The sequence below is a fragment of the Gobius niger genome (assembly GCF_951799975.1).
Source record: "Gobius niger genome assembly, chromosome: 11".
Lineage (NCBI taxonomy): Eukaryota > Metazoa > Chordata > Actinopteri > Gobiiformes > Gobiidae > Gobius > Gobius niger.
This window is the reverse complement of record NC_136862.1, coordinates 33,942,458-33,958,542: the sequence shown is the minus strand read 5'-3', so window position 1 is coordinate 33,958,542 and position 16,085 is coordinate 33,942,458.

Below are 16,085 nucleotides of genomic sequence, written 5' to 3'. Positions count from 1 at the left end.
TCAGTCAGAAACTCCACATATTTTTCAAAGGTCATTTTCACACCTTTAGGGATCCTAAAAGGGCCTAATGGGGCCGACCAGCTCTCTCACCATGATTCTGGCCCAAAACATGACTCCGCCCCCTCTTTACCGACGTCACAGCCTTGTTGGGACATTGTGGCCATTTACCAACCATCCACTACTCCATCCATCTGACCATCCAGGGCTACACGGCCTCATCAGTGAACAAGACTGTTTGAAAATGAGTCTTCATGTATTTCTGAGCCACTGCAGCCGTTTCTGTTCATCAGCTTCAATTAACCGTTTAGGGGAGGCCCGGATAGAAGGTTTATGCACAACTGCAGCCTCTGGAGGGACCCAACAATCCAATTTGCATAATAATTTGGAACGCAGTGTACTAGTCAATGGCCTGTTACCACAATAAAAATGTGATTTTGTTCCAAAATATTGTCTCTGTCCCTTTTGAACAAATGAAGGCACTGTCCTACAAAATACAATGAAAGCAGTAAAACATACAGTTTTAATTTAATAAAATAACCCAAATAATAGTACATGTAGCCTAAGTTACATGTCAACACATTCTAAATTACACAAAATAATCCCAACAATACAACTGTAAAACATGAGCTAAATACCGTCGTATATCTGTCTATATCCAGCAGAGGGCGCACTATCACGGTGGATTCGCTTTTCACGGTAGATTTGTCTCGACTCCGGGTCTGCAGCTTTCCATTATTGACTCTCGTTGTTCTCTGCATGTGGAGCGGTCGGATGGGCTTCAGCCTTTTTTCTCGGCCCCCGTTGCGCCGGCTACTCTCACCGATCATCCAGGCATCTCGAACACACCTAATACCTCCCGATCAGGACTCGGATATTTATGCGTGTCCATTCTCGTTACTTTTGATCAGATTTCGAGCTACCGCGAACCACTTTCTGTTCTCTCCCCCTGGCCCAGCGCCTCTGTCACTCACTCCACCTGCTGCGTCAAACCACTCGCACCATCGCTCAGTCTGTGTCCCCCCTTCGTCTGAGAAATCCCCAAATCCACACAAGTGCCAGCGCAGGGGAACAATAACAACATCTCCGATAACCCGTGCAGAATTTACTGTAGGCTAAACAAGGTGAGAGGAGTGAGAACGGACGGGAAGACAGGGCGGGGAGAGAGCAGTAAGAAGTAGCAAACAGCTATTTTTTAACGCTATTACCCCGTTACATGTAAGATGTTTAAAAGTCTGTGTACAGAGACGAGAGCGTGGCCCGCTGCGCTCATACGTGCGCAAAGACGAGGGGAAACTTCGTCTCTATAACCTGATAACCACTGCCTCCTCTCTTCACCACTGCCTCCTCTCTTCGCTTAACCCCGCGCTATGTTCAGGTAACAACCCCCGGGACCGGACCAGAGCGCGGAGCAGGCCCCGGATCCAGGGGCGGACTGGGACTGAAAAACAGCCCTGGACTCTGACCAGCCTCGCCCAAATTAGCGTAATTGTGCACTTCCACAAATACATATTTTAACCTCTTACCACCTGCCTAAACCAAATGCATTCTGGCTGTGTAACACCCCATTTGAAAGCTAAGAATTTTTGTAATTTTTTGTCACATTTTTGTTGAGTTTTGGTTACATTTTTGTTGAGTTTTTGTGACATTTTTGTTACTTTTTGGTTGAGCTTTTTGTCACTTTTTGTTGAATTTTTGTAATTTATTTGTTGAATTTTTGTCACATTTTTGTTGAATTTTTGTCACATTTTGGAATTTTTGTCACATTTTTGTTGAGTTTTTGTTACATTTTTTTTTTTAAATAATTTGTATTTTCTTTTATTGAATTTGTACATGGCACATGAATCACTGCAGTATAATACAAAAAAAAGTGAATAAATAATAATAATAATAATTATAATAAAAATATTGAAAAAATGTAGATGAGAGAAAGATGAAATAAAAAAATAAAATAAAATAAATAAATAAAAGGGTGGTAGGCAGTGGGGCTAATCCAAATACATAGTATTCAGTCAAGGCTTCTCGCTGGACAAGTCACATCACCTGAGAGTATTTGTTAATAATAATAATAACAGTAATATCGTTGTTGATATTATTATTATTATTATTATTATTATTATTATTATTATTATTATTATTATTATTGTAGTTGTTATCATTATTACTTATCTTCGCCCAACTACCCAGGCTCAGTTTTATTATAAACTTTTAGCATTTAGGCCTTGGCTATTTTTACAACTTTTTTACTGGTTTTTAAATACTGTTAATAAATTTACTGAACTTTCGGACCTCTGTGTTGTCTCACTGCTCACCCCTGTGCAAGAACCTGTGGCCTATTGGGTCCTAGTCCCAGAAACTAGGTGGCGTTGTCGGCACCCTAAAAATAATTGAACTTACACCGGCTACAGTTGTGAACCTGTTTGTTAAACATGGCCAAGAAAACAATTCTGATTCTGACTAACACGAAGCTCCTCAATCTATGCAGGTTCAGCCTGAAGCCCAGAGGCTCCTCCTGATGTCCACACTTGTCTGTTGGGGATATTGGTGCTGCTTCCCAGCACCCCAAAGAAAACATTGCATTGAATAAAACAAATATTGCAGAAAAGGTACTCTCAAGTCCTTATTATGACTATCTGAAGCTGATGGTGTTCAGGCATTGTGGTTGTTCTTTTGCTTTTGCAAATAGACGGATAAGATAGATGTAATTTTCCACCACATAGTTAGTGTGACTTTCCATTAGTGGAGATTTGTGACGATTCCAAGCCTCACTGCTGTGATTGGGACAAATGAAATATTTTTAGTATTTGTGTTTTTGTTTTTGTTTTCGAAAAAGAATTAGAACCTTAATTTGTTTGACTTCATGAAACTAGTGTTGCCAAATGAAACTGTTGAAGATGTTTGTATTGAATTGCTTCATAACTACATAAAGGGTTTGTGTTCTTTCAAAACCTTGTTTCATTTTCCGAGGATCATAGGTTATATCATGTTGGAATAGAAGAAAAACGAGGGCACTAAAATAAATAGAAAAGAATATAGTTATTAGAAAGCCTTAGCTAAACATGTGCAATTCAAAATCATTGCACTAATCTTCTAAGGAACAGGGAGCCTAAAACACTAGTCCCAGAGCTGTAGAGTGAGCTGCACAGAGAAGACAGGACAGGTGGAGCAGGTTGCTGGGCTGCTCCTCCTGTGCAGACGCTGGTGGTTGTGGTCAGTCCTCCTGTACAGACACAAAGGACACGTATCCATCAGAAGAATAAAAACAGATCACTCCGTCACAGGTGCCTCAGCCTGTGGTTTTGTTAGTGAATAGTTCTCTGTCATTTTGACAAAAGGGGTTGTAAAAAAATCCACCATGAGCTAATGTTATCCGTCATTAATTCATCTTTATTATTTTCATTTTTTGGTGTTTAATTAGACCTATCATTTGTATTAGGAAATAAATAAATAAATGGTGCTAAACTAAACCTGATCTGATCAGTAAAGAACACAAATTTTGGAAAACAGAAATGTGTTCAAACTCGGGAATAAGTTTCAGAGGAGGACGACTTATTCAGAGCCTCATCTGCTCCTCAATATTACGGCTCAAATTTCATTGGGAATGCAAATTGTAGCTTATTATTTGCATTTCCACAATTTTATTTAATGTTTAAAGGGGGGGTATTATGCAAAATTGACTTTTTCAAGCTTTACATCATGTTATTAAGTCATTCCCTCATTAAAAACATGCCTGAAGTGTTGCCTTAGCACATTCACGTATTTTCGAGTAATCTGTAGAAACTCTGATGGCGGCCATTTTAGGGATAAAACGCCTGATTCCTTCAGGAAACGCCCTCGACCTCCAGGATACGCCTCCGACCTTTCGTCACCAGCCGAGTAACCAACCACTGCCCCTCAGCAGAACCCCCTCCCCGCAGTGTCTAGCCCTAAGATGTAAACAGAGTCATCATGGAGGATTAGCTTCATGTGTTGTGAACCGGAGTTACAGCAGTTCTGAAACTTTTACAAAGACACACATCAGTGTTTCTGTTACCGAAACACCCAGGATTAAAACCGGTGACAAGAACACTTATTTCAGTGTCTGGTTCTGCGCTGGGCCTTGATGATGCACAGAGCCTCCGGAGAAAGCTAATGCTAAGCTAAACCTCGAGTCATCACGTGAAAACGAGAAATATGCACACATAAAGTCAATAAAACCACCACACACATAAAGAACCGTTTAACAATGATCACACACGGAGCCTGGCTTGTTGATTTGGAAGTTTATTGCTCACATTTCATCTACAATGGGTCATAGCCGAGTGGTTTTCTCCCGGAGCTAACAAGCTAGCCGCGACAAGCTAACGGGAAAATTCACTGAATACAAGCAGCATATTATGCATTGAAAACGTCACTAAAACAGGCAACTGCTTGAAGCAGCCTTTATGACGATCACACACGGAGCCTGGCTTGTTGATTTCGTAGTTTATTGCTCACATTTCATCTACAGTGAGTCGTAGCCGAGTGGTTTCTCCCGGAGCTAAGGCACTATTAGCCGCGACAAGCTAACAACCTTCACCTTCACAACATTCATTGAAAACAGGCAGCATATTATGCACAAATAACGTCAATAAAGCAGCAACTACTCGAAGCAGCCTTTACGATGATCACACAATGAGCCTGGCTTTACACATTTGTGGTTTATTGCAGACTTTTCATCAACAATGAGCTGTAGTCGATTATAACAAGCTAACGGGGTAACCTCGAAAAACCATTGTCCACCTGCACAGATAATGTCCGTCTTTTGAATCGTATGGGCTCCTGCAGATCCTGGTGTCGTCCATGGGGGTATAGTTAGAGATCCATAGGGCATGGCAGATGCAAAGAGAAGCCTCCAAACAGCAGTTATTTTTCAGGCAAGAGCCCCTTCCAAGCGTCCGGTGTGGAAGGTTCGTCTCCAAATAATATCCTGTGTGGCCATTGTTCACAAAGTGATAAACAGTAGCTCCTTTCCAACAATAAAAATTAAAATGCACCGATCGTAGTTTCAATACTGTTGAGACAAGCGGAGTGTTGTTGTGATGCCACAGACAGCGTGTGGAGGGGGCGTGTCGGAAAGGGTCAGAGGTTCTTAAAGAGACAGGGGCCTATTTCAAGTCATTTGCTACCGCCATTTTGAAAGAGCAATTTTATACAAGGCAGTTATTCTAATTTACTGCATTTACAGACCAACAGAAGGTTTGGTCATCATTGTAGTGTGATATAGACTGGTGCTATGTGGCTGAAAAAAGCATAATACCCCCTCTTTAAGAAAAAGTGGGTGAACTGTTTGGTGCAAACTGGGCGATATTCTGCGGCACATGTGCGTCTTTTAAGCCTACACTACCTGCACTGTGTTTATGTCTTACATTTGTGGTGCACCATGCCTGTTTCTTTCTCCCCTTTAATGATTTATCAAAGTTAATGTGCTCTCAGGTCTGTTGTGAGCGTGCATATGTGGGAATCGTTTATTCGCAGTGTGAAATGCAAAGTGAAAGCATGTGGTGTTGGTGATGCTTTAAGGACAGCCGGCACAGAGACAGCAGCGCTGCATCTTTATTTGAATTTTTTTGTCAAATTAACAAATGGCCTTCAAAATGTTCAGTCAAGGCTAGTAATATTCCATATTTGTCATCCATAAATGGCCACAAATCAAAGGAGTAAAATTATTGTCTTTATCACCAGCCAAAGTGGACATATTTTACAGTGTGTTACCTTGGACAGTGAAGCACCTGCAGCATCAGATTTGACAGGGAAGGTCCTCAGCAAAAACTGTGAGGAAACGTAATTTCACCCCTGAAGTGGCTGCAAAATGTATTACAACAAACTCCACCAGTGACTTTATCTGCTAACCGATACAGTTGCACCATTCACACTTAAAAAGATGGATCCTAAACCCCTTCCCCCCTGGAAAAACAAGGAGCTAAAGCAACTTAAGAGAAATTGCAGGATGGCCGAGAGGAGATGGAGGAAAGGCAGAATAACGATAAATTGCTCAGCAAAAGACCTACAATACAGCAATAAGAAATGCAAGAAACACATTCTTTTCCACAATAATCACCAATCATAAAAATAATTCTTATTCTCAACAATAGAAAATGTTTTAAACCCTAATTTAAAGAAAACTCCTTTTAACCCCACAGACACTCTCTGTAAGACGGTTCTAAATACATCGGATGGTCTATTTGTTCCAGAGGAAACACTGGACAGTTTTGTCCTGGTTAATGCTGAGATGCTTGATAAAGTTTTCTCCTCAGTGAGGCCCACCACATGTCTTTTAGACCCGGCCCCAACGCCGTTTTTTAAAACATTTTCTGGATCTTTTAAAGACGAGCTTTTAAACATGATGAATTGCTCTCTTCAGACAGGGGTCTTCCCTGCTGCATTCAAAGGGGCGGTGGTGAGGCCCCTGTTGAAGAAGAGCAATTTGGACTGTAGTGATTTTAGCTGATTTCAGACCAGCATCCAACTTACCATTTTTAAGCAAAGTCTTTATCCAACTTAATGATTTTATGACTGCACATAATGTCCTTGAGAAATTCCAATCTGGCTTTAGGGTAAACCACAGCACCGAGATCGCCCTCATAAAGATTTTAAATGACTTTAGATTAAATGATGATTCACAGAAGGTCACAGTGTTGGTTCTCCTGGATCTGAGCGCTGCCTTCGATACAGTTGACCACACTATTCTTTTAACTCGTTTAAAACACATCGGCCTCTCCGGTGCTGAACACAAATGGTTTACTTCTACCTCACAGACAGGACGCTCATGGTGAGTGTGGATACCTGATCCTCCAAGGTCCATGGAATTACATGTGGTGTACCCCAGGGTTCAATTTTAGGCCCAGTGCTTTTTAATCTGTATATGCTCCCTCTTGGTGATGTCATCAGGAGACACGGGATCAATTTTCACAGTTATGCTGATGATACACAGTTATACATCTCCATGTCTCCTGATGACACCAGGCCAATAGATGCACTTTTTAAAGGGGTTTTTGGATTTCTGGATGGCAGAAAACTTTCTCCAGCTTAACCAGGACAAAACGGAAATGTTAATCATCGGTCCTGAGGCCCAGAGAGAGAGACTTTTACCCAAACTACAGTCACTGTCTATTAATCCTTCCTCACGGCGTGATTTTTGACTCTGAGCTGGCGTTTATTCCACACATTAAGAATATCACAAAGATAGGGTTTCACCATCTAAAGAACATAGCCAGAGTTGCCCCATTCTCTCTCGGGCCAACACGGAGACGCTCATGCATGCTTTTATCACCAGTCGCATCAATGCTCTGCTTTATGGTCTTCACAAAAAGAGTATCTCAGGTTTACAACTTTTACAAAATTCAGCAGCTCGTGTCCTGACGAAGACCATCAGGCGGGACCACATTACACCGGTTTTCGAATCGCTGCATTGGCTCCCTGTGTATTTCAGGATCGATTTTAAAGTTCTATTAATGGTTTTTAAATGTCTTAATGGTCTTGGTCCTTCTTATCTTTCAGAACTGCTTTTACCTTATGAACCTTCACGGCCCCTTCGCTTCCTAAAGTCAACAAAACAGACTCACGGTGAGGCGTCTTTCCAATATTACGGCCCTCGACTCTGGAACGACCTGAGGAGCTCAGGGCTGCAGAGAACGTTCATGTTAAGAGCAGGCTCAAGATCCACCTATTTAGCTTAGCTTTTAATTGACTAATCGATTTATTTAATCCTAATATATGAAATATATACACTGCTGCTCACAAAAACTTAGGGAACACTCAAAAAACACATCCTAGATGTCAATCAATTCGATTTTTCGGATGAAAACCTTTATTCATAGAGTAGGGCAATGTGTTGAGGACAAAATAACATAAGAATGATAAATGGAAATAAAATTCTCAGCCCCTGGAGGTCTGGATCCAAAATTATAGTCAAAATCAAAGTGACAAATCAGGTCACTGGTTGATCCAAATTCTGTAGAAATACCTCAAAACGAGTCTGTATCATCCTCAGTCGTGTGTGTGGCCTCCACGTGCCTGAATGCACTCCCTACAACGCCTGGGCATGCTCCTGATGAGACCACGGATGTCCTCCTGAGGGATCTCCTCCCAGACTTGGATTAGAGCATCAGTCAGCTCCTGGACAGTCTGTGGTGCCACGTGGCGTTGATGGATGGACCGAGACATGATGTCCCAGATGTGCTCTATTGGATTTAAGTCTGGGGAACGGGCAGGCCAGTCCAGAACATCAATACCTTCATCATGCAGGACCTGCTGACACACTCTTGCCACATGTGGCCTGGCATTATCAGGCATCAGAAGGAACCCAGGGCCCACAGCACCAGCATATGGTCTTACAATAGGTCTGAGGATCTCATCCCGGTCCCCAATGCCAGTCAGGGAACCTCTGGCTCGCACATGGAGGGCTGTGCGGCCCTCCAATGAAATGCCTCCCCAGACCATCACTGACCCACCACCAAACCGGTCATGCTGGATGATGTTGCAGCAGCAGAACGTTCTCCATGGCGTCTCCAGACTCTGTCACGTCTGTCACATGTGCTCAGGGTGAACCTGCTCTCATCCGTGAAGAGCACAGGGCACCATTGGCCAATCTGCCAATCGCTGTGTTCTCGGGCAAATGCCAATCGGGCTGCACGGTGTTGGGCAGTAAGCACCGGCCCAACTTGTGGACGTCGGGCCCTCATACCCCCCTCATGGAGTCGCTTTCAGACCGTTTGAGGACCAACATGCACATTTGTGGCCCTCTGGAGGTCATTTTGTAGGGCTCGGGCAGTGCTTCTCCTGTTTCTCCATGCACAAATGAGCAGATAGCGGTCCTGCTGCTGGGTTGTTGACCTCGGTCGCCCCCCCCAGGTCTCCTGGTGTACTGGCCTGTCTCCTGGTATCTCCTCCATGCTCTGGACACTGCGCTGGGAGACACAGCAAACCTTCTTGCCACAGCACGAATGGACGTGCCATTTTGGATGAGCATCACTCCCTGAGCAGCTTCTGTGGGTTGTAGATGCTCCTCATGATACCTCTAGTGGTGAGAACACTGGACAAATGCAAAAGTGTTCCAAAAATACGGTACAAAGGATGAAGACAGGGAAATGGTCTGTGGTCACCACCTGCAAAACCATTCCTCTTTTGGAGTGATCTTGCTAATTGCCTCTCATTTCCACCTGTTGTCTGTTTAATTTCCACAACACCAAGTGAAACTGATTCACAATAAGCGTGGCTTCCTAACTGGACAGTCTGATATCCCAGAAATGTGACTGACTTGGAGTTACATTGTGTTTTTTGAGTGTGCCCTAAGTTTTTGTGAGCAGTGTATATGGGAGGTTGTGCCAGGTGTATTGTTTTAAATGTTGTAATCTGTAAAGCACTTTGTGATACCTTTTGGTATGAAAAAAAACAAGGCTACAGTGCCGAGAAAAAGTGAGTACACATTTCTGCTTAAATTGGTCACTAAATGTGGTCTGATCTTCATCAAAATCACAGGAATGATTATACAGTGTCTGCCCCACACCATACTTCAAAATGAGCAAAGGGTATTTCATAAGTAATTAAAAAACAGACACCCCACATTATTTGTTATTATTATACGGCTCTTCACAACGTAAGTAGAACGCTCCGTTGATTTGAATGGGATTTCCCAACGTTCTACCGGTCATTATTTTCTGATAAAGGACCTCTGAGAAAAATAATGACCGCTGCCAATGGCAACGGAGTTCGTGCTTTCATATCACTCCGCGCGTACGTAGTAGCGGACACTATCTCTGTCCCCGTCACTGCGAGAGAAGTTGGGGGAATTGCTCGTGAAGTTAGCGTGAGTCTGACTTTCAACTTACCCAGAGATTCACCACCATTTCTCCACTCCAACTGCGCCTTCAACTAATGGCTCGTTTCCACCAGCCCTACCCTTCTCTACTCTACTTGGTTTGGTCCTACTCTACTTGGCCTGGTTGTGTTTCCACTATTCTGTAGAATCTGATACTGTATCCATGGTTACCAGGGTGTATCCATGGATATGGCTTTGCTTTTGACTGTATCCATTGGAAACAGTACCTGCTTGGCCTGGTTAGTACCAGGGCCAAGCAGGTACTAAAAAAAGTACCAGTTAACTGTAAAGTGGGCTGGTGGAAACATTTCAAATGCAGGCAAAGTAGAGCAGGGTAGAGTAGAGTAGGGTAGGTGGAACCGAGCCATAAGTAGCTACGCTAGCTACTAGCCTTGCTGCTTCTAGCCTAGCAAAACGTTGCCTAGCAACGCGCAAACTTTTGGGAACTATTTGTCGCGGAAGTCATTAAATAAACCTTTCGACCTTCATAAAAGTGTACAAAGTTTATGTTGTGTGTTCAGTTGGAAAATGGCCGTATAATAAGCGGGATAATGTATAGAACGCTGGTCATTATCGGGAAAATAAGCACCTTCAGGGCGAAACAAGACCCCTCCGCTTCGCGTCAGGGTCCGGTTCGCCCTGTCGGTGCTTATTTTCCCGATAATGACCAGCGTTCTATACATTATCCCTTACATAATAGTGTCTAAAGTAAGCTAAGTGCCTTGTAACAGTGAAATGAAAGAGTTGTAAACTTGGAGTGTCACAAGGGGGCACACCGGTAATATGAGTCAGGGCTATTGACGGTATATTTTGAATGGACATCTTGTTAGCCTAGAGTCCATGTAACCATATAGGAAGTGGGCGGCGGCTACTACAGTCTTGTGTCCAATGGACGTTCCATTAAAACTTGTTCGACCCTCTCTGAGTCAATATTGAACAAAGGCTTGTCATTCTCGCCCCACCTGTTTGTTTTAAAATGCGTTACAATGTCATTTTTTTTTTATTTTGCTATCTTTGCACTAAATCAAGATTTTTAACAAAAATGAGTGGCCAATCAGGTGCCTTCTTTAATCGAAGTCGGCCACGGCTAGATTTGAGGACACACGCGTTGCTATAGCGATCCCACCCCTCCCCTCTGTGCTGCTCACTCACACAGTGCTGGGTGCTAATAATAGGACAGGAACCGGACACATAAACATGCACACTAGGGTGCATACATTTTTTTTATTGTTTGAAATTTTGATATGGCTGCGTGCCAAAAGTGTTCCAATGTATGTTTTAACAACACATGCAAAAATATTTTTCCAATACATCAAGGTTTAGGGGTGCCAACTCACATGTGTTTCTGTGGATAAAGGGGCAATGGTGCTAACCGGTCACCATAGAGCTCTGAGGTAATTTATAAGGTATTTATAAGTTTGTGTTGGGTATGTGTACTCTTATTACATATAATGACCATATCTGCAGTTGTTTCTTTGTATATTGAAATTATTTTAGTCAGTTATTTTTGTCATATTTAGAAGTATTTCGTGCTCACTACATCTAAGGTTAGCTTGCTAGTGTAGCGGGGCCAGCCTTTCACTCTGCACGACCACCAGCTAGGAAAACTCTCTGCGTTGTGTCTTGAATCATGGAGCCATACACAGGGGTTTGCTGATGAGGGGGGGGCTTTACTGTGTGAAACACAAAAATCTAGTACAGCCTCTTCATTACTGCGTCTCCCCTCCGTCCTCCTCATAGCAACTCATATAATTACAAATTACAATATACGATATACAATTCTTTACATAGTGATCTTATATTACATATCCATTTTAGTCCATAAATTCCCCATCAAATGACAATTTTCAGATTTCTGATAAAAAATTGATTTGAGAAAAAATAAATAAAGACATTCAAGAAACAAAAAAATAAATAAATAAAATAAAATAAACATTGCCACATACCTGTGTGAAACACAAAACACAAAAATCTAGTACAGCCTCTTCATTACTGCGTCTGTTGAACAGAGAAAACACCGCACGCGCATGAGCAACGGTCGCTTAGTTCAGTTGATACTACTACAACGTTTTTTTCAAGAGCTGTACTAAACATAAAAAAAAACTCTGATTCACACATTAACTGGCAGGAAAACGTGCCAAAATACATTTCCAACAAAGATCTAATCTATTTTTAACATAAATATATTTTTTAGTGATATTTCTTATATTAACTGATTAAGAGAAACTCCGTCGGCTCACCTCCCCTCCGTCCTCCTCATAGCAACTGAGGAGACCAGCGCAAAGGGACCGGAAGTAGCACGCGCTGCCGCTATCAAAATAAAAGTCTAGATTGGAAAACCTATGTACATTTTACAAAATAAAACCACAAGGGAAACAGAAAGGACAGACCAGTTAAGTTCCCTTTATTAATGTCTGTAGAGAAATTTGTTCTCTGCATTTGACCCATCCTCCATTTTTAGTGGTAGGGGAAACCGGAGTACCCGAAGGAAACCTGTGCAAACATGGGAAGAACATGCAACCTCCACACAGTCCCTTGGTGGGAATCGAACCCGGACATAAATATGTTAGCAAAGCTCTCAAGCTTATCAACAACAGTATTTTAGAGGGGAAAATATATTCATATTCATATTCATATTTATTGAGTGTAGCAATGTAGCTGTTCAATTCACATTAATTTATTTGTGAGTCCAGCTAGTTACTCTGACAGTGATGTTATTGTAGGTTCTCATTGTTTTGATGAATTTGACTATGTAGAGCTTAGATTTGAGGCTTATGCATGCATAATACATCATAATTGAGTGATATTAGGTATGCTAAGATGCCCAATCCGATATTGTCCTTGCATCATTTTCATTCTCAGGTACTCTACAACACAACAAACGGGCGGCACGGTAGTACAGCGATTAGCGTTCGTGCTTCACAGCTAGAAGGTCTTGGGTTCGATTCCCACCCGGATGGGGCCTTTCTGTGTGGAGTTTGCATGTTCTCCCTCTCTGTGTCTGCATAGGTTTCCTCCGGTATACCCCGGTTTCCCCTACCACTAAAAACATGTATTGTAGGTGAATCTTTCAGCCAAGTGATTCTGACCATCAGCCTGGCTCCACATGGCGGCACTGCCGTTGCCCACTGCTCCTTATGAGCTGCCCCAAACAAACAAAGCCCCAGGATCCAGCTAAGATGCTGCCCTCACCAAGTGGTCCAAGCCAGACTAGCAGTCACAGCCTGGTCTTTGTTCTGGGCCCTAGCAGCACCAGTAAGGATGGCATCATCACTGGCGTTAAGCTGTCAGATCTTGTGATGCATGCTTGCCAAGCAGAGGATGTCCGTTTTGGGAACCTCAAAATCAGGACCTTCAGCGTGCTCTGGGCAGCTGAGTGTGAAGTGGCCGTGATGAGGATCAGCACCCCCAAATCCGAGGTCATGAAAAAGGTGCTTCAGCAGTGATGCGGTCGCTGTATCGGACTGTTGTGGTGAAGAGGGAGCTGAGCTCTCAATTTACCGATCGATCTAGGTTCCCACCCTCACCTATGGTCATGAGATCAGGGTAATGACCGAAAGGACAAGATCGCGGATGCAGGCAGCCGAATTGAGTTTCGCAGGGTGGGATAGGGTAGGGATAGGGTGGGATAGGGTGGGATAGGGTGGGATAGCTCAGTTACCCGGGAGTCCTATTGGGAGGAGGCCCAGACCCAGGACACGCTCGAGGGACTATGTCTCTGAGCTGGCCTGGTGTCACCTTGGGGTCCCCCAGAACAGCTGGAGAAGGTCTGTGTGGATCGGTGAGCCTGGGCATCTCTTCTCTGTCTTTTGACTCCACGACCCGGCTCCGGATAAAGTGGAAGAAAATGGATGGATGGATTTTCCACTGGGGTTTGTCCTTTTAAGTCTAACAATTCAATGGGCGAGGGAAGCCCTTCTCTATGGTCCTCATGGAGCGGACATTGCTGTAGTACCACCCTCTGGTGACCAGGGGTGGTAAACAGGATTCTGTTTGGGACTTCAGACCTCCCTAGAACAGCTTAAAAGCCTAGCAAATATTTATATTTTTTCGCTGGTTTTTGTACATCAGCACTAAAGGTCCTTTTCAGGACCTTTTTGCTTACCTTCACCTCTCTCCTCTCCCTGTGCTCTCCCTCCGCTCTCTGGGCTTTGTGTATTTTATGCAAAGTCCTTGCGCTCTCAGCTACGACGTTAGCTGCATCATGTTGGCCTTTTAGCTTCAGTAAAAGGCTGTTTTAAAGGCAAAATTAGTTTATGTCACTCCAACTACACATTTACAACCAACTGCGGTTAAACACCTTTTACGGAGAATTGTCCATGGTAAGAGACTGAAGCAGGCTTCACAAATTCATTCAGGTGAAAGTTAATTTTACCAATGAATTCAGAAAGGAGCGCTTTGACGTCATATCCAGCAGATGTCTGTCAATTTCAACCAGAATCTCAGGCCTCGGTTATCCCGTACGAATGCGCCACATAAAAAGCAGACGTCGGAGGGTGTTTTATTATATGGGGTCCCTAGATAATGCTTATCCCGTGCGAATAGGGCTTTAGACAGTAAAATGGCTCTGACTGCAGACATTTGGACTAGTGTTGCTACTGAAGCATACTTACACTGTAAACCCTAACGGCTCAACTTAATCAAAGGAGTTGGTCCTTCATAACCCAAATGTATTAAATGGGTTGATTGAACTATATGCATTTGAACGATTTTCACATTTTAATGAGAAAGTACTTAAACATTTAAGGTTTAATTTGTCATTGTACTCAAACTGGTTGACGTTCAATAGTCTGACGTCATGTGCGTCAAAGCGTGCTTCAGTCTCCAACACGAGGTTGAATCCGCCATCTTGGACACGCTCGCCTCAACTGCAACGCTCAACTGCGAGATCTCCTCAAGGTAATTTTATTTCGAAATTATAATGTTTATATGGTTAGTACTTATTGATATGTGTGTGTAATCTATATCCGAGGACATTTTACATTTTATTAAATTGTGTAGTTTACTTTACTTCTTTTGATAACCCATACTGTTATCGTCTTTAAATTTAGCCACGAACCCCCAGGTCAAGTCTTATTTTCATACCGGCTTACTAAAATCGTGACGCTTTTGTTTAACACCATACTTATAATTTCACCACCATTGGTGAGAGGCAGAGCTGTTACCCCGTGCCATAACCGCTTGTAGGCCTGTGAGCACCGCGGCTCGCGTGGGTGCATGCCCGCATTTGCCGCGCACAGAAGCAGAGCTAGCATCCCGCTCACATGCCCGCTGCAGGCCTGTGGAGTTTGCCCACACCTGTAGCTATCAAACACGGGGGTGTTGTAGCGCCAGTATGTCGCTGTATTTCTGTGACACATATTATATTTTTTGGGTGGTTTGGATAAGGAATACTGTACTGATTACTGATACTGTGCACACATCCATCCACTATGTGGCGCTGTTGCCTAATAGTTACTGCCGGACGTGCTGAATAAACGTTGTACTAGAAATGGCATCCTGAGTACGAGTGCAGTCATTACAAATACGATCGCATTTAAAGTATTTTAAGCATACAAAAACATGCTTTGTATATAAAAACTACATAAATACCCTGGCTCATGCTTTGAGGACATTTGAAATAAATTCTGAATTATTATTATTTTTTTTATCCCCCTTTATATTCTTAAAATTCTTATTAGATAATTTATATGTTCGATCTTGTTTTCCAGGGTGGAATTGAAACAGCTGACTCCTGATTTCCACTTTCCAGTCAAACTTATAGGGGTGCTCTGCTGGGTATGTTTCTTCAAGAATCTTCAGAGCACATCCCTCTTCCCAGTCAGATGGCTTGGACGTGCAAAATTTGTGCTGCAGTCTTTACTGGGTTCACAACAATATAATGGCAAGCAGTTTATTGCAGTGTCTTTACCAAGAATGCATTTGCAGATTTCAGTCAGTTAATGCCTTAAAAATCCACCTCACACGGGTTCATACTGAGGCTGTAGTGAATAATGGAAATCGCATGCAACATGTGTCCTTTCTCTGTCCCATTTGTGGATTTACGCAACTTTTTGATAATAACACACTACTCAGCCATGTGAGAACACATCTTAAATGTAATGAAACAGTGGATTGTCCTTTTAACAACTGCCATTACCGCACACATTCATACACATCTTTTAATACTCACAAAGAAGGAGTCATTCAGGCACTGATGTCACTGATTTTAAGGATACCATCATAGTCAGAGAAGATAATGGTTATCCTA